Source organism: Giraffa tippelskirchi, chromosome 4 (assembly GCF_054371585.1).
Source record: "Giraffa tippelskirchi isolate mGirTip1 chromosome 4, T2T-mGirTip1v1.2.pri, whole genome shotgun sequence".
Taxonomy (NCBI): domain Eukaryota; kingdom Metazoa; phylum Chordata; class Mammalia; order Artiodactyla; family Giraffidae; genus Giraffa; species Giraffa tippelskirchi.
Window position 1 is genome coordinate 86,044,321 of NC_137278.1, and position 19,548 is coordinate 86,063,868.

Below are 19,548 nucleotides of genomic sequence, written 5' to 3' on the forward strand. Positions count from 1 at the left end.
TCTCTTGCACCCACACCCTGACCTCTCACATTTATAGCCTTATCAGTCACTGCACCCTCTCTAAACAGCAGCTCTGACTACATCCCTCTCCTGCTACCAACATTTCAAAGGTCTGGGATATGAAACCCCATCTCAAAGTCTGGAACCCGAAGCCTTTGATGATCAGCCACCTGCTCTTCTAACATCCCCACCAACTTCACAATCAACTATCAAGAACATCTGTAGTCCTCTCAGCTCAGTCTGTCACGCTTCTGGTCTTGTACATCTCTGCACCCTGCTTCCTCTCACCTCACACACTCACCTGCCCCAGGCTCCTGAGGGAACTCCTACCCTGCCTTCAAAACTACTCCGGCTTTATGAAAAGGAATGAAGTTGGGTTATTTGTGGAGATGTAGGTGGACCTAGCGGAGAAGGCAATGGCACCCCACTCCAGGACTCTTGCCTGGAAAATCCCATGGACGGAGGAGCCTGGTAGGCTGCAGTCCATGGGGTCACTAAGAGTTGGACACGACTGAGCAACTTCACTTTCACTTTTCACTTTCATGCGCTGGAGAAGGAAATGGCAACCTACTCCAGTGTTCTTGCCTGGAGAATCCTAGGGACGGGGGAGGTTGGTGGGCTGCCGTCTATGGGGTCACACAGAGTCGGACACAACTGAAGCGACTTAGCAGCAGCAGCAGCCACAGATGGACCTAGAGACTGTATTATACAGAGAGAAGCAAGTCAGAAAGAGAACAAATACTGTGTGTCAATGTATATGTAGAATCTGAAAAAAAAACTGCATAGGCCATCTTATTTACAAAGCAGAAACAGAGACACAGATACAGAGAAAGAGGAGGATGGGATGATTCGGGAAACTAGGACTGACATATACACACTACTGATACTATGTATAAAATAGACAATAAGAACTTATAGTACAGTACAGGAACTCCACTTGGTGCTCTGTGGTGACCTAAATGGGAAGGAAATCCAACAAAGAGGGGATACATATATATGTAAAGTTGATCCACTTTCCTAAACAGTAGAAACTAACAATAGAGTAAAGCAACTATGCTCCAATTAAAATTAACAACAACAACAAAAAAAACTACTCAGGCTTTACTTGTCTAAAGCTTTCCCTGATAACCTCCCACTCCCAAGAGTAAGTTATTCCCCTACTCATCTATCACTGTGCTTAGCAGGTTGCAGCCTAACAGTTACTTTTTCCATATGCCTGTCTTCTTTTGAGTCTCTCACCTGAGAATCTCAGGAACCTAGCACAGACCTCAGCCCACAATAGGATGTAACAGTGTATCTGAATTTTATTAGATAGCCTAGGAACACTCCCCTAGGTGTTCAACTTAACACCAGGGAGTTTTGTCTGAGAATCAAAAGGATCAGAAATACAAGCACCACCTTCAAGACTTCCCTGGTGGTCCAGTGGTGAAGACTCTGTGCTTCCAATGAAGGGGGACATAGGTTCTATCCCTGCTCAGGGAACTAAGATCCCACATGCCATGCCATCAAAAAAAAAAAAAGAGGCTTCAATCTTTACAAAAGAGACCAGAAATCTCAACCCAGAGCTCAGGCACCCTTACACCTCTCCTCTCTTATCCCTGAGCTTTAGTCCCATCCTGTCCTCTGGCCTCAGAGTCTTTTCATTTCATTCAACACGATGCTCCACCTGCCAGAGTCCGGACCAATTCACATGTTTCCATTAAGGAGAAAAGATTTTTTTTTAATTTCTCCCTTTTCATTTTTAAAACCTGAACACAAGGTCCTAGTTAAGATAAGTTAAGGAGACCTAAAATAAGGTATGTTTAACTACTCAGTCTTTGCTCCTATTATTTAGCTAGTTCTGAAATTAATTCATTACAGGCAGGTAGGACTCTAGGCAGAGGCCCTCAATTCTTGCCATAAAGAACTCTGGCAAACTATCCACTCCTCAGGCTCCACCCAGACCTGTTGAACCCACCATTGATGTATAGTCCAATCACATGTATTTAAATAAGAGTCCACAGGTGTTTCTGATGCATAGCAAGAATATGACCCATTGCTTTATAGCATCTCTCATTCAATCTAATAATCAGATAATGAACTGTCAGATAATCATCAGATAATTATAACAATCTAATAATGAGATGAAGATCTTATGGCTACTGGCCAACCCAGAGTTCGGGCATGGTTCCCCAACCACTACACAGGTGTAACTCCCCCATACCATACTGCCTTCCCTACCAGGGACTGCTCTAACAGCACAGGCAGACACAGGAGGAAGACACAACTCGGCCTTCAAGGATCCACTTGCAAAAAATCTGTAAATTAGAAAGGAAGGAGCCAGTCAGAACATGTTTCTTCCATGAGCTGTAAGAATAAACTGTAGACTGGAATGGACGTTCTGTTTCTTGTAAATTAGGTGTGGTCTTCAGGCACTGGGAAGTTTCTAACGCAGGCGAGCAAGTCTAGGCATTCTCTTGGCATAAAACCACTGAACGATGAAGCAGTATCCACTCAGGTGAGGAACCAGCAGGCAACTAAAGGGCCTCTTTAAGCAAATCCCAGCCACACTTGAAGCAAACGCCTGTGGCCACCAGCCATGGCCAGTCACCCATCGCCTAACACCAGTTAAGAGGTTCCATCTTCCCAGAAAGGCACGCTGCCCTAGTTTATTTTACCCTTCACTTAGGGCCACAGTCACCTTGCCATGGCCCTAAGCAAACCATCCTTGGCAGGGCAATAACCAACGCCAGACGGAGAAATGACAAGCTATGCCAAAAAACTTTTCAAAGAGGAGAGAAAAAAAATATCTGAGTTTGTTTTTTTGTGGACAGCTGGAAAAATAAATAAATAAATCTACCAAATACCAACACCTCTCCAAAAGTTTTCCTGCCAGGACCATGATGACTGGCGTCAAGAATGCAAGTTTCCGGCAGAGAGAATGTGACACATCCCTGAGTCAAAGGCAGGTCCGGCCCCGGCTGCAAATCTTTGTCAGAACTGGGTTACACTTTTACTGTAAGAACCTTCAAATGAGGGCAGCAGTGAAGTCACATCAATGAGTCATTTTCCCAAAGAGCTAGCCTCACCTTTCAACATGATCAATACACCAAGTTCTCCAAGATCTTCCTTGGGGTTGGGAGCTGTTTCCAGCACTTTGAAGGGTAGAGTCTGACATTCTGAAGCACCATCCTCACTCACTTCCCACCAGTAACCCAGAGAAATTGAGACTGCACAAAAAAGTCATGACAATAAAAATTTGTGAACAAGAAAGAGAGAATTAAGAGGTGAACACTGAAACTGCACTGTATTCCTTCTCTAACTTCTGTGAGAAGACAGGTTTATAAGCAGACATCGGTGCTATGGGAACCTAAAGTTGTGATGCTTGAGAATAATTCCAATCCAGGATTTCCAGCCTGTTGCACGTCTGTACGTGGGCTTGTGCCCTTCACTGTGGGTTTCTAGGGTAGCAGGGTCACTGCTACTTGCTTACTCATCCCTCTTAGTCCCAAGGAAGCCTAAGGAGACAGCAGGAACTCTGGAGCAAGCAGCTCTGACTTTCTAGAAGGTAATGTCATCCTCCAGACCAAAACAGATTATCCGGAAGGAATGGCTGCTGACCCATGGAGGTTGTTACCTGAGGAACTAGTGATGGAAGTCCATGAACAGGAGGAAGAACACTCAATGGAGTGGAAGGAGGGCAGCATGCACAGGGCCCACCGCATCCTCCCCTTCCTCAGTCCAGACTCTTAAGAAACCAGCCATGCCTGGGGCCAGCATCTCAGGGCAGCAGGAACACGTAACAAGCACAGAGAGACAGGTCCATCCTCAACCACCCTGTGCAGTGCTGTGCCCTCAACACAATTCAAGAACAAGAGTAAGACTTGGGTGAGAGTAACTTCTAGAGCAAAGCCACCACAGCCTCCAACAAAATTTCCTTCACGTTGGTTTCTGAAACAGATCTTGAACCAAATACAAGAGCATTCATTCCCTGAATATAGATAGTTAGAATAGTGAACACGAATATAAATTGGAGGTTAGAGAACATTTTCAAATAAAGGTGATGGAGTAAATATCTGAGGCTTCTGGACCAGGAAGTAATAAAGGATATTATACTTAAACAACAAAAGAAAATTTCCCACAACAAAACTTGAAAAAATATAGTATAATTGTTTGTAATGGAAACCTCCTAATGTGAAGAATGATACCTGAGGAGGACAATTTGCTTAACTGGGATTCAAAGCCAGTGCCCCTTGTCAAAATCAAGTGTAAATATTAATCTGTCAGTGCTGATCTGTAATACAATTTTACATATTTCACCTTCGAAATGTCTTTTCACACATATCAGTTTAGTTGCTCAGTTGTGTCCGACTCTTTGCGACCCCATGAACAGCAGCACGTCGGGCCTCCCTGTCCATCACCAACTCCCAGAGTCTACCCAAACCTATGTCCATCGAGTCAGTGATGCCATCCAGCCATCTCATCCTCTGTCGTCCCCTTCTCCTCCTGCCTTCAATCCTTCCAGGCATCAGGGTCTTTTCCAATGAGTCAACTCTTCGCATGAGGTGGCCAAAGTATTGGAGTTTCAGCTTCAACATCAGTCCTTCCAATGAACACCCAGGACTGATCTCCTTTAGGATGGACTGGTTGGATCTCCTTGCAGTCCAAGGGACTCTCAAAAGTCTTCTCCAACACCACAGTGCAAAAGCATCAATTCTGCAGCGCTCAGCTTTCTTCACCGTCCAACTATCACATCCATACATGACCACTGGAAAAACCATAGCCTTCACTAGATGGACCTTTGTTGGCAAAGTAATGTCTCTGCTTTTAAATATGCTATCTAGGTTGGTCATAACCTTCCTTCCAAGGAGTAAGCGTCTTTTAATTTCATGGCTGCAATCACCATCAGCAGTGATTTTGGAGCCCAAAAAAATAAAGTCTGACACTGTTTCCACTGTTTCCCTATCTATTTCCCATGAAGTGATGGGACCAGATGCCATGATCCTAGTTTTCTGAATGTTGAGCTTTAAGCCAACTTATTCACTCTCCTCTTTCACTTTCATCAAGAGGCTCTTTAGTTCTTCTTCACTTTCTGCCACACGGGTGGTGTCATCTGCATATCTGAGGTTATTGATACTTCTCCTGGCAATCTTGATTTCAGCTTGTGCTTCTTCCAGCCCAGCATTTCTTATGATGTGCTCTGAATAGAAGTTAAATAAGCAGGGTGACAATATGCAGCTTTGACGTACTCCTTTTCCTATTTGGAACCAGTCTGTTGTTCCATGTCCTGTTCTACCTGTTGCTTCCTGACCTGCATACAGGTTTCTCAAGAGACAGGTCAGATGGTCTGGTATTCCCATCTCTTCCAGAATCTTCCACAGTTTATTGTGATCCACACAGTCAAAGGCTTTGGCATAGTCAATAAAGCAGAAATAGATGTTTTTCTGGAACTCTCTTCCTTTTTTGATGATCCATCGGATGTTGGATATTTGATCCCTGTTTCCTCTGCCTTTTCTAAAACCAGCTTGAACATCTGGAAGTTCACGGTTCACGTATTGCTGAAGCCTGGCTTGGAGAATTTTGAGCATTACTTTACTAGTGTATGAGATGAGTGCAATTGTGCGGTAGTTCGAGCATTCTTTGGCATTGTCTTTCTTTGAGATTGGAATGAAAACTGACCTTTTCCAGTCCTGTGGCCACTGCTGACTTTTCCAAATTTGCTGGCAAATTGATTGCAGTACATCACATTCACAGCATCATCTTTCAGGATTTGAAATAGCTCAACTGGAATTCCATCACCTCCACTAGCTTTCTTCATAGTGATGCTTTCTAAGGCCCACTTGACTTCACATTCCAGGATGTCTGGCCCTAGGTGAGTGATCACACCATCGTGATTATCTGGGTCATGAAGATCTTTTTTGTACAGTTCTTCTGTGTATTCTTGCCACCTCTTCTTAATATCTTCTGCTTCTGTTAGGTCCATAGCATTTCTGTCCTTTATTGAGCCCATCTGTGCATGAAATGTTCCCTTGGTATCTCTAGTTTTCTTGAAGAGATCTCTAGTCTTTCCCATTCTGTTGTTTTCCTCTATTTCTTTGCATTGATCTCTGAGGAAGGCTTTCTTATCTCTCCTTGCTATTCTTTGGAACTCTGCATTCAGATGGAATATCTTTCCTTTTCTCTTTTGCTTTTCACTTCTCTTCTTTTCCCAGCTATTTGTAAAGCCTCCTCAGAAAGCCATTTTGCTTTTTTGCATTTCGTTTCCATGGGGATGGTCTTGATCCCTGTCTCCTGTACAATGTCACGAACCTCCGTCCATAATTCATCAGGCACTCTGTCTATCAGATCTAGTCCCTTAAATCTATTTGTCACTTCCACTGTATAATCATAAGGGATTTGATTTAGGTCATACCTGAATGGTCTAGTGGTTTTCCCTACTTTCTTCAATTTAAGTCTGAATTTGGCAATAAGGTGTTCATGATCTGAGCCCCAGTCTGCTCCTGGTCTTGTTTTTGCTGACTGTACAGAGCTTCTCCATCTTTGGCTGCAAAGAATATAACCAATCTGATTTCGGTGTTGACCATCTGGTGATGTCCATGTGTAGAGTCTTCTCTTGTGTTGTTGGAAGAGGGTGTTTGCTATGACCAGTGCGTTCTCTTGGCAAAACTCTATTAGCCTTTGCCCTGCTTCATTCTGTACTCCAAGGCCAAATTTGCCTGTTACTCCAGGTGTTTCCTGACTTCCTACTTTTGCATTCCAGTCCCCTATAATGAAAAGGACATCTTTTTTGGGTGTTAGTTCTAAAAGGTCTTGTAGGTCTTCATAGAACCGTTCAACTTCAGCTTCTTCAGCGTTACTGGTCGAGGCATAGACTTGGATTACCGTGATATTGAATGGTTTGGCTTGGAAATGAACAGAGATCATTCTGTCGTTTTTGAGATTGCATCCAAGTACTGCATTTCAGACTCTTTTGTTGACCATGATGACTACTCCATTTCTTCTAAGGGATTCCTGCCCACAGTAGTAGATATAATGGTGATCTAAGTTAAATTCACCCATTCCAGTCCATTTTAGTTCACTGATTCCTAAAATGTCGATGTTCACTCCTGCCATCTCCTGTTTGACCACTTCCAATTTGCCTTGATTCATGGACCTAACATTCCAGGTTCCTATGCAATATTGCTCTTTACAGCATCGGACTTCGCTTCTATCACCAGTCACATCCACAGCTGGGTATCGTTTTTGCTTTGGCTCCATCCCATCATTCTTTCTGGAGTTATTTCTCCACTGATCTCCATTAGCATATTGGGCACCTACCGACCTGGTGAGTTCATCTTTCAGTGTCCTATCTTTTTGCCTTTTCATACTGTTCATGGGGTTCTCAATATAGACAATACCAAATACTTATATCCATGAGCACAGTGTTTTAGTTAAATATATTCATCATCACTGGGATAGCATTTAATAAATACTGTTACATGTTTCTCTTGATATTTTCCTTTTGGCATGTCATTCAATTACACATTCTTTGTTTCCAATTGAAATTAGGAGGAAGTTCTTCATCTGCACAGTTAAATGTATTTTGACATCTGGAAATTTCCTTTGTATTTGCACTGAGGTCTGAAATGCAGTACTGATATGAGTTAAGAAAATATATTTGCCACAAAGTTTCCAAACTTTGTTTGGAAACAGATCTCTTAATTTTTGACAGCATAGGAGGCACTAAAGCAGCTTGACATTACTAGTGAGATGACAACCAATATTGTTTGACTAAATGACTACTTCAATATTAAGTTTCACCTGTAAGTGTTATTTCTCAAGTCTGCACCGGAAATTTACATAAAAATCCATTCACTATTTATGGCTATTCATTGAATAGCCATAAAAAGCTATTCAATGACAGTGGCTTAAAATTCTTCATTTTAAGTATTTTCATTTCAGTTCTGAACCTAGTTTTTTGCAAAGAACACACACACTTTTACCACACTGTTAGGCCACCAAACTGTTTGTATGGTCAGGCAAATGAGGACATTCAGCTTTTGTTTTTGATAAAAATTCAAAGAGCTGGTCAACATTAACCTGAGGAACAAATCAAATTCATGGTCATTGCTTGTTCAGTAGTGCAAGACAAATTCAAACGTCTGCAAAGTCCTGGGCATAAGAGTGGCCAAAGGCTCTAAATACCTTACATCTCCACAAGCTTTATAGATTTATCCAACCAAGCCTTTTTCTGCTTTACATGTATCACCACCAGTCCTAAATCATCTTAGATTTCACTTCAGACTGTACTGAATTCAAGTTCTCGTGGCTTGTTTTTTGTTTTGTTTTGTTTTTGACAATCCACTGTTCTATAGAGACTATTCAAAGAGGCTAACTTTTCTTTCACTTCAAACTCTACATCGATCCCTCAAGAAAATAGCAAGTGAGTTGGACTGGTACTACTTGTCAACCTCATCCAAGAGCCCAGGAAAACCATCCAAAACCATCTGCTGTGTTAATTAACTATTGACATTGAGCCCAAAGTCTTCAACCCCTTCAGCAACTGCTCCCTCCTCAAGGCTAATAGTTTAAACAATTTTGTGCACTCTGATCACATTTCTTCAGCTGCTGCAATCAAATGTGGTTTCATTAACTCACCATCAAACGGCTTTTCTGGCTTGGCGAACAAACAAGCCACCTGGAGACATACACTGGCTACACCTCATTTTCAGTTTTTATTTTGGGGAAGAAACTCTGCTGTGATGAGATACTTGGTTTAAAGTTTCCCCATTTTTCACTGTCGCATTCCTGTGAATTGGGTATATTGTAATGAGGGCTTAATCTGCCGATGGGGAGGTATATTCTTTCAGGTCAGTTACCCTGTCATCATGTAATAAATGTGATGCTTTGCTGTCTCATCAGTAACAAAGTAACCCTCACTACACTGTGCCCTTAAAGCACACCACTCACAGCCCCCTTTTCTCCTCTCTCCTTGTTTGGACATCAAGGATATGCACTGATAAATCAATACGGTGTCCCTGCAAAGCCATACACATGGCAGTCAACACTGCTGAGTGAGACCTTAGTCACTGATTTGCAATGCAGAGAGAGGCAGTGTTAAGTTATAAGGAAGTTCCACGCAGCCTCTGTTACAACTCCTCAACTTTGCAGTTGCCACGAGAAAGCAGCTATAGACAATCTAGAAACAAATGAGCGTGGCTGAGCTCCAGAACACTTCACTTCTGGCAAAACTCGTGACACCTGACTTTCATAAGTATTCACATTCAGTCAGTTCAGTCGCTCAGTCGTGTCTGACTCTTTGCGATCCCATGGACTGCAGCACGCCAGGCCTCCCGGTCCACCACCAACTTCCGGAGTTTACTCAAACTCGTCTCCATTCAGTCAGTGATGCCACCCAACCATCTCATCCTCTGTCGTCCCGTTCTCCTCCTGCCTTCAATCTTTCCCAGCATCAGGGTCTTTTCAAATGAATCAGTTCTTCACATCAGGTGGCCAAAGTATTGGAATTTCAGCTTCAGCATCAGTCCTTCCAATGAATATTCAGGACTGATTTCCTTTAGGATGGACTGGTTGGATCTCCTTGCAGTCCAAGGGACTCTCAAGAGTCTTCTCCAACACCACAGTTCAAAAGCATCTAATTTTCCCATTATATGTCATAAAACGTTATTGATTTGCTTTCAGCCACTTTTAAATGAAAAAAGCATTCCTACTCACAGGCAGTACAAAAGCAGGCAACTAGCCATTGATCTACACTGATGAATTTGTATCCATCAGCAAGGTCGTGTCATCACCACTCTCACCCCTTCCATTTCAGGAAGGTGACCAGAAAGCAGGATGCCACTGCGTTCGTGAGGGAGTAGACACGATGCCAATAGAGAATGAAGAAAAAACTGATTAGCGATGCCACAGATAAACCTTGCCCATTTCATAGTTTTCTGAAGGCAAATGGCCTAGACCTTGGCAAAAGTTTCAAATCACAAATTCCCTGACACCTGATTAACAGGTTTGGTTGTTATTATGGTAACCACCACCATCTATGGACTAATGTCCCAGGCAATGATCTTGGAGTTTTATATTTAAATCCTTTCTGTACAATTATGACACAGGTGGTATTATTCCTCAATGAGAAAGCCATGGATGGTTTATTCCATTCACAGAGTCAAAAGCATACAACACTTAGGAAAACATTTAACAAAAGATATTTTTAAATGCCTATCTGAAATTTATAAAACATAATGTAGAGATACACTATACTTATGAATTGGAAGAATAACTATTATTAAGGTGTCAATTATTCATACTGATTTATAGCAACAGTTTTCTATCTCTATTCTCAGGGCTCCTTTGACACTTTTAAAATAATTCAACACCCCCAAAAGTTTCAATTTATGTGGATTATATATAATAAATTTTACCATGCGAAAAACTTAAAATGAAAAAATATTTTAAATTAACACTCACTAAAAGCTACCATATTATAAAAATTCATTCGTCCTAAATTTTAGTGAAAAATAAATTCCATTTCTGCAAGTATTTTTAATATTGAGACTATAAGACAACTGGATTTTCTTATGTGATTCTGTATCTAGTCTATTGCATGCGTGCTCAGTCACTTCTGCTGAGTCCAACTCTTTGCAACGCTATGGACTGTAGCCAACCAGGCTCCTCTGCCTATGGGATTCTCCAGGTAAGAATACTGGAGTGGGTTGCCATGTCCTCCTCTAGGGGATCTTCCTGACCCAGGGATCGAACCAGTGTCTCCTGCATTGCAGGCGGATTCTTCAGCACTGAGCCACCCAGGAAGCCTAATCTAATCTATTGCAATATCCCATATTACACAGCCTCTGGAAAACTCATAGTACACTCCTGATGGAATGAAAGCAAGAAAGCAAATGGTGTCTTGGTATTAAGAACACAGTCTTGACTTGGTAAATGCCAGAGTTTGGAGATTCAAGACAATACAAGTTGTAATCCCACTGAGCTTTTAAAAAATAAACATGGCAAGCTGATGCTAATAACTTATATGGCACTGCTAAAGGCCTACACACTTCAAAAACCAGTTCTGAAAATGAACAAATTTGGAGCATGGTTCTAGCATAAGATCAAACACAGCAAGCGAACAGGCTAAAATTACCACAAAACACCACAGATATAGCTGACTGATTTTTTATGTAAAAGGTGCAAAAGTACTCCAAAAGGGAAAAAAGCCTTCTTAAAAAATGCTGGAACCTAGACATCAGTATGAGAAAAAAAAAACAAACCTGGATCCTTACCTTACATTACACAACAACTTAAAGTTAATCAAAAACCTAAATGCAGAACTTAAAACTATGAAGCCGAAGCCTCTAGTAGAAATCACAGCAAAGTAGCTTTCTAATTTGGGGATAGGGAAAGATTTCTTAAAAATAAATGAATAATGAATTAGACTTCAAAATTAAGAACTGCTGCTCAAAGACACTTTAAAAATTAACAGACTGGCCACAGATGGGAAGGAAAAAATGCAATGTATGTGTGACAAAAGACAGATATTCAAAATATGTAAAGACGTCCAACTCAATAAGGAAAAGCTCAAAAACAAATGGGCAAAACCCTGAATAGACATTCCACTAAGGAAAATATATAGATGGTCAATGTGTGAGCTAAAAACCATTCACAATCATTAGTCATCAAGGAAACACAAGTGCAAAACACAGTGAGATACCACTACACACTCCTAAGGAAGGTAAATATTCAAAAGACTGACAATATCATATGTTGGCACAGATATGGAGCAACCAGGAACTATCATCCATTCTTGGTGGGACAGTCAAATAGTAAAACCACATTAGAATAAGGCCTGACAGTTTCTTATCAAGTTAACCAAACATTTACCTTTACAACACAGCAATTCCACTCCTAAGTTTTTTACCCAACACAAGTGAAAGCATATGCCCACATAAAGACTAGAAACAACCCAGGTGTTCAACAAATGAATGGATAAACAACTGCTGTATTAACACAAAGGAATACTACTCAACAGTGGAAAGGAATGCAACTATTCAGATGACAGTATGAATGAATTTCAAAAACAGTAGAGAGAGTAAAAGAGAAGGGTATACACACTATATGATTCCATTTATACAAAGTCTTAATATAGGAAAAACTCATCATGAAAACAGAGAAGAACAGTTCTCTCTGGGGTAGAAAGTAGGATTGAGTGGGAAAATCACAAAGAGACCTCATAGGTAACATATATACATTTCTCAAAATTCAAAGGGTGTGCATAAGAACTGTGCTTTTCAGTGCATGTAAAATTTACATTTAAGTGATCAACAAATATTGACCTCTACTTAGTGATATGTGTGCTAAAGCGTTTACAGGTAAAAACACACTGCTAATGTAGCAGCTTAGTCTGAAAAGCATCAGGAAATCAGGAGGCATTGATGGGTGAACACTGTACTTCCGAGGTAGAAAACCCACCATGAGATAAACACAGACTAAATTATACCTCATAACTACTTTGGGGAATAATTATGGGCAAAGCAATCAAAGTGAAAGGAACATACCCACCAAAACTAGTAGTTCCTCCACCTCAGTACCAGGTAAAAATACCCTGTTATTGTTATAGGATCTGACATAACCAAGTACATGGCTACAATTAGTTTTCAGTTTTCATTTGTTCAACTGTTTCCAAGAGCCATTACAGGAAAAAAACTATGAAAATACCATTTTTTTTCAAAAAGCTGCCACACACAATAAAATTCCATCTGCTATAAAACAGGAGTTTTTCAAAATGTAAACATCATACTCTAACTTGAAAACCAGAAGCCTTTCCGACCTAACTGAAAATGAGAATACTCTTCCCACTGATCACTTTGCTATTGAAGACCACAAAGATTTCAGTCTTATCCATCAGAAATGCGTTTCTGCCAAAAAAAAAGTGAATCTTAAATTCAGATGTTACCAATGGCATTTAAGTTCCCTCCCCTTCCTCCCCCACCCCACATACATCACAGACACACACACACACACACACTCAAGATCACTACACACAAGCCCAAGTTAAAATATAAACCTTTGGCAAAATAATGTGAGACAGAGACCCTCTACAGGACTAAAACAGCTGAACCAAACACTCTCACCCTGAGCCTTCAGATTTGAAAGGGCTATGGTTAGGAAGTCAGGGTCTAAAGAAGAGGAAGATGGACAGGGATGTATTCGCCTAGGGATACTCACATGTTCCTGCACCAGATAGGCAAGGAAGTCATAAGATGATTTTGCAGGAGAGGAGGTTTTTTAATAATTCAAAATGCCATTATACATGGAATTTAAATTATTCCCAATAAGAAGCAAAAGCAACACATTACCTAAAGTTTAGCTACTCTAAATGCATTTATTCATACAGATTTTAGAACTAAATACCTCTGTGTGTTATACGACTAGAGGTCTTTAAAAGGGGGAAATTGAAAGAAAAGAGATCCATACAACCATTGTCATAAATTCTCTCCACATTTCTTTCCTCTCAACCTGCTTCTCGTAACTTCAGAAACTCAAATTCTCAACTCATCATGCACCAGCCCATAAACTAACTTAAATAATCCCTGGTTTTAGCAATTGACCAGTAGAAGGGTAAATCATGTGGGAGTGAAACAAAGCCTGCAGTTTAAAAATAGGCCTATGTGCACAGTCCAAAGTCAGCTTGCAAGAGAGGAACCATGAAGAATTTCTAACACTGCTTGAACCAACAACATCTAGAAGAACTTGGACCTTTTTTTCCAAAAACTTCTCTTGCCTATTTTCTTTTTGAAAGAACTGAATGAAAGGCCAGTCTGCCTGCCAAAAGTCTAGGAATAGACTGTCTTCATATTTGTTATAGACATATCTGAAGTCCTGAAGCCATTCTGTTTTTCAGGGATGTGTCTGATTTATTTACAGAAATCCACATCATTTTCCTCAGTCTTAGTCAAAAAGCTTTTACGCTCTTATTTTCTTGCCCCCAAGTCAGTTTCAAAACCCCACTATAATTATATGCTGAAGGAAAAACATTCTCCCCTCCTGCAAAATCATCTTATGATTTCCTTAGCTATCTGGTACAGGAACATGTGAGTACCCCTAGCTGAATACATCCCTGTCCATTTTCCTCTTCTTTAGACCCAGACTTCCTAACCACAAGCCTCTCAAATCTGAAGGCTCAGGGTGAGAGTGTGTTGGCTCAGCTGTTTTAGTCCTATAGAGGTTCTCTGTCTTACATCTAGATTTTTCAGTTCAGCCGTTACTCTGGGCACCATGGTCCTAGCAAGTCTAAACCAAAAAAGGAGTCCCTTTAAGGTGTTTGAAATTAGATCCCAAGACTCGCTTGATGTTCCCATGTTCATTCTTTTGATTTATGGGTCTCATTACTGGGGAAGGCTGAAATAGCTCTCTTCTTTCTCTCTACCAGTGGCTTCAAAGCACTGTATGCTTGGTTACCCAAGTATATTAAAACTAATTTAAATCATCTTAAGCACCAGTGTGCTCAACAAACCAGAAAAGACTCTGGAATCCAAAATATATGGTCACATTTTATACTGAATAGGACACAAGGTAGCAAATCCATCAACATAATGGTATAACTTGTTATGGGCACAAGCAAGACATTTCTTAAACACTGTACCACCTAATGTTGCCTTTTAAAGATGAAATTAATGTCATCCTTCAGCTGGAAGGCAAACTAAATGATGATCACTTAATAAGGACAACGCCAACTGACCATGAATGTGTATGGCTGTGAAAGGATAAATGCTTACACTTATGTAAACCACAAGTAAAAGTAACAAGTTGGCACCATTTTCCATTTATCCTTATAGCATTGTCACTTCAATGCACACACGTCATGTCAGTTTCTGCATTTTTTTCCCCTACTACATTGCATAGGGCTGCAAAGAGTTGGACACAGCTGATGCAACTGAGTCTATGCCCTGACCAGTAAAGCTGAAGAAGCTGAAGTTGAACAGTTCTATGAAGACCTACCTACAAGACCTTCTAGAACTAACACCCCAAAAAAGATGTCCTTGTCATTAAAGGGGAGTAGAATGCAAAAGTAGGAAGTCAAGAAATACCTAGAGTAACAGGAAAATTTGGTCTTGGAGTACAGAATGAAGCAGGGCAAAGGCTAACACAGTTTTGCCAAAAGAATGCACTGGTCATAGCAAACACCCTCTTCCAACAACACAACAGAAGACTCTACACATGGACATCACCAGATGGTCAACACCGAAACCAGATTGATTATATTCTTTGTAGCCAAAGATGGAGAAGCTCTATACAGTCAGCAAAAACAAGACCAGGAGCTGACTGTGGCTCAGATCATGAACTGCTTATTGCCAAATTCAGACTTAAATTGAAGAAAGTAGGGAAAACCACTAGACCATTCAGGTATGACCTAAATCAAATCCCTTACAATTATATAGTGGAAGTGAAAAATAGATTCAAGGGGTTACACCTGATAGAGTGCCTGAAGAACTATGGACAGAAGTTCGTGACACTGTACAGGAGGCAGTGATCAAGAACATCTCCAAGAAAAAGAAATGCAAAAAAGCAAAATGGTTGTCTGAGGAGGTCTTACAAATAGCTGAGAAAAAAAGAGAAGCAAAAGGCAAAGGAGAAAAGGAAAAATATACCCATTTGAATGCAGAGTTCGAAAGAATAGCAAGGGGAGATAAGAAAGCTTTCATCAGTGATCAGTGCAAAGAAATAGAGGAAAACAATAGAAGGGAAAGACTAGAGATCTCTTCAAGAAAATTAGAGATACCAAGAGAACTTTACATGCAAAGATGGGCACAATAAAGGACAGAAATGGTATGGACCTAACAGAAGCAGAAGATATTAAGAAGAGGTGGCAAGAATACACAGAAGAACTGTACAAAAAAGATCTTCATGACCCAGATAATCACAATGGTATGATCACTCACCTAGAGCCAGACATCCTGGAATGAGAAGTCAAGTGGGCCTTAGGAAGCATCACTATGAACAAAGCTAGTGAAAGTGATGGAATTCCAGTTGAGCTATTTCAAATCCTAAAAGATGATGCTGTGAAAATGTTGCACTCAATATGCCAGCAAATTTGGAAAAGTCAGCAGTGGCCACAGGACTGGAAAAGGTCCATTTTCATTCCAATCCCAAAGAAAGGCAATGCCAAAGAATGCTCCAACTACCGCACAATGCACTCATCTCACACACTAGCAAAGTAATGCCAAAATTCTCCAAGCCAGGCTTCAAGAGTACATGAACTGTGAACTTCCAGCAAGCTGGATTTAGAAAAGGCAGAGGAACCAGAGACCAAATTGCCAACATCTGCTGGATCATCAAAAAAGCAACAGAGTTCCAGGAATACATCTACTTCTTCTTTGTTGATTATGCCAAAGCCTTTGACTGTGTGAATCACAACAAACTCTGGAAAATTCTTCAACAGATGGGAATACCAAACCACCTGACCTGCCTCTTGAGAAACCTGTATGCAGGTCAAAAAGCAACAGTTAGAACTGGACATGGAACAACAGACCAGTTCCAAATCAGGAAAGTAGTACGTCAAGGCTGTATATTGTCACCCTGCTTATTTAACTTATATGCAGAATAGATCATGATAAATGCTGGGCTGGATGAAGCACAAGTTGGAATCAAGATTGCCAGGAGAAATGTCAATAACCTCAGACATACACATGACACCACCATTATGGCAGAAAGTGAAGAAGAACTAAAGAGCCTCTTGATGAAAGTGCAAGAGGAGAGTGAAAAAGTTGGCTTAAAATTCAACATTCAGAAAATTAAGATCATGGCATCTGGTCCTATCACTTCACAGCAAATAGATGGGGAAACAGTGGAAACAGTGACAGACTATATTTTGGGGGCTCCAAAATCACTGCAATGGTGACTGCAGCCATGTAATTAAAAGACGCTTGCTCCTTCGAAGAAAAGTTATGACCCACTTAAACAGCATATTAAAAAGCAGAGACATTACTTTGCCAACAAAGGTCCATCTAGTCAAGGCTATGGTTTTTCCAGTGGTCATGTATGGATGTGAGAGTTGGACTATAAAGAAAGCTGAGCGCCAAATAATTGATGCTTTTGAACTGTGGTGTTGGAGAAGACTCGTGAGAGTCCCTTGGACTGCAAGGAGATCCAACCAGCCCGTCCTAAAGGAAATCAGTCCTGAATATTTATTGGCAGGACTGATGTTGAAGCTGAAACTCCAACATTTTGGCCACGTGATGTGAAGAACTGACTCACTGGGAAAGACCCTGATGCTGGGAAAGATTGAAGGTGGGAAGAGAAGGGGACGACAGAGGATGAGATGGTTGAATGGCATAACCGACTCAATGGACGTGAGTTTGAGTAAACGCCAGGAGTTGGTGATGGACAGGGAGGCCTGGTGTGCTGCAGCCCATGGGGTCGCAAAGAGTCGGACACAACTGAGAGACTGAACTGAAGCAACTGAGCACACATGCATGGACATTTACACTAAACTGACATTTTCAAGATAAAACAAAAATAGGAACAACTGAATTAGTACCTGTTAGACCATTTCTTGAAACAAAAGCATGCCCAAAAAACTTGACATCATTTTTCCTTGCTAAAAACCACATCACAATATGAAATTCATAAAAATTATTTCTTAATGTGCCATTAATGCAAGCTATCACCTTGAAATGCAGATATGCAAAACTGGTCTTCTCACATTATTTACTATATAGCAGCTATGTATCATTCTATAGCTGGAAAAATATTCTAGAATATTCATCTTTTGAAAAAGAAAAAATACATGCTCGATTTCATAGGAAGAACTAGGTTTGAAAGTTATTCAAGTTGTTTTAGTCCTGGCTTTTCTCAGGCAAATCATTTAGACTTTGGACGCTTTAGTTTCTCATCCATAGAGGTACGTTAAGTTCACCTCCAATTTCCTGTAAGAATCTATAATCAATGGTCTTTTGCAGGCATTAACCTCTTTGAAATAATAATATTCAATGCTAAATAGAACTCCATTACTAAATGCTTATTACTTTATAAATACTGGCAAGTTTCTATATACATCCCTGTAAATCATTATTACAAAGTCTCCAAGAACTTTAGAAACACCATAAAATACTGCTCATTTAACAGTTACCACTTGAGGAAGTGGAGAAGTCCAAGTTTACCCAAGCCAAAGCAACTAGAATCCAAAGACAGAAATATTTTTAGGCTTCTAACTTTTTACCTAGGAATCAAGCTGAAAAAGCTCCCAATGGCCAAAGGTGGGATAATTTCAACAAAATAATGATCATATAACCAGAAGAATAAAATGAGGCTAAATTAACATAAGTAAATGATCGAATAAGTGGGGAAGAAGGGACAAACCCTTGAATTACAAACAATCCGTGAAGATATGTCCCTGTTTCCTTCTTCCAGAGAGAGAACTTAATCTCCTCCCCATGAGTGTGGATGGTATTCAGTGATTTGCTTCCAAAGCACAGAGTTTGAAATGTGGAAATATTAATTTTACAGTGGGCAAATCTGACAGACAATACGTTAATCCAATGATCAAGATAAATATCACCAGTGTTAACTCAAGTTTCTTTCACAAACACTCTTGTATGATATGATGAAAAAGGCACTTTACCTTCGCAATATTCTCCCAAACCATAAACCTAGTTTAATCATAAGAAAACACTGATATATCAACCCAAATTTAGAGACATCCTACAAAATACTTTCAAAAGTGTCCAGGGAAGACTGAAAAACTGTCGATTATAGGAGATCAAGGAGACATGACAACTGAGTGTGAAGTGTCACCCTTGAATGGATCCTGGAACAGAGAGAGAACATTCATGAAAACACTAGTGCAACCAGAATAAAATCTATAGCTTGTAACACTATGCCAATGTGACTTTAAGTTCTGACAAATGTACTATCATTATACAAAATATAATATCAGGATAAACTACATGGGAACTCCCAGTATTATCCTTGCAACTTTTCTGTAAAACTGAAGTTATTAATATTAATAACCGGAGTTTTTTAAAAAACATTTAGACTCAAATGTACTACATAGTGATTCAGATCCCATATTAACTCACTCCATTAAAATATGCCAATAATTCAGGGAATTTTGAAATATGGCAAATAAAATCAACATTTTAACACCTCAAAGATATTACCTAGAGAAAATTTTAAGAGATACACTCACCATTTTAAAGTATTATTTCACAATAACTCATGATTTTGTGGAATAACAAAATAAGAAAAGCCTCCCACTTTCCATAAAGGAAAACTCTCCTCAATGCCAGAATTACCTACTAGGTACTTGGATTTCCTCACCTTCAACTCCAGGACTGAACTGTAAAGGACAGGACCGAGAAAGGAATGCAGAAAATTGTCAAGTCAATGACCTCATGCAGAAATTATCTTCCTGAAAGTCAAATAAGAGAGAACATGGCGATTCAACCTCTTGGGCAATGAGATTTCCCACAACACGAGACATCTAGCATTTGTGCCTTAGGCAGACATTGGCTTAGGCGATGCACTGAGCAATCGGTGCCCCTTTCCCTACCAGAATGCACAGGGGAGAAAAGTGGAGAA

General features: G+C 40.3%; 1 protein-coding gene across 10 annotated transcripts in view; it reads right to left on the reverse strand.

Moving 5' to 3' along the window:
• Positions 1–19,548, reverse strand: part of LTBP1 (latent transforming growth factor beta binding protein 1) — a 453,402-nt gene that overhangs the window by 346,045 nt on the left and 87,809 nt on the right. The gene's annotated exons all lie outside the window — the stretch shown is intronic.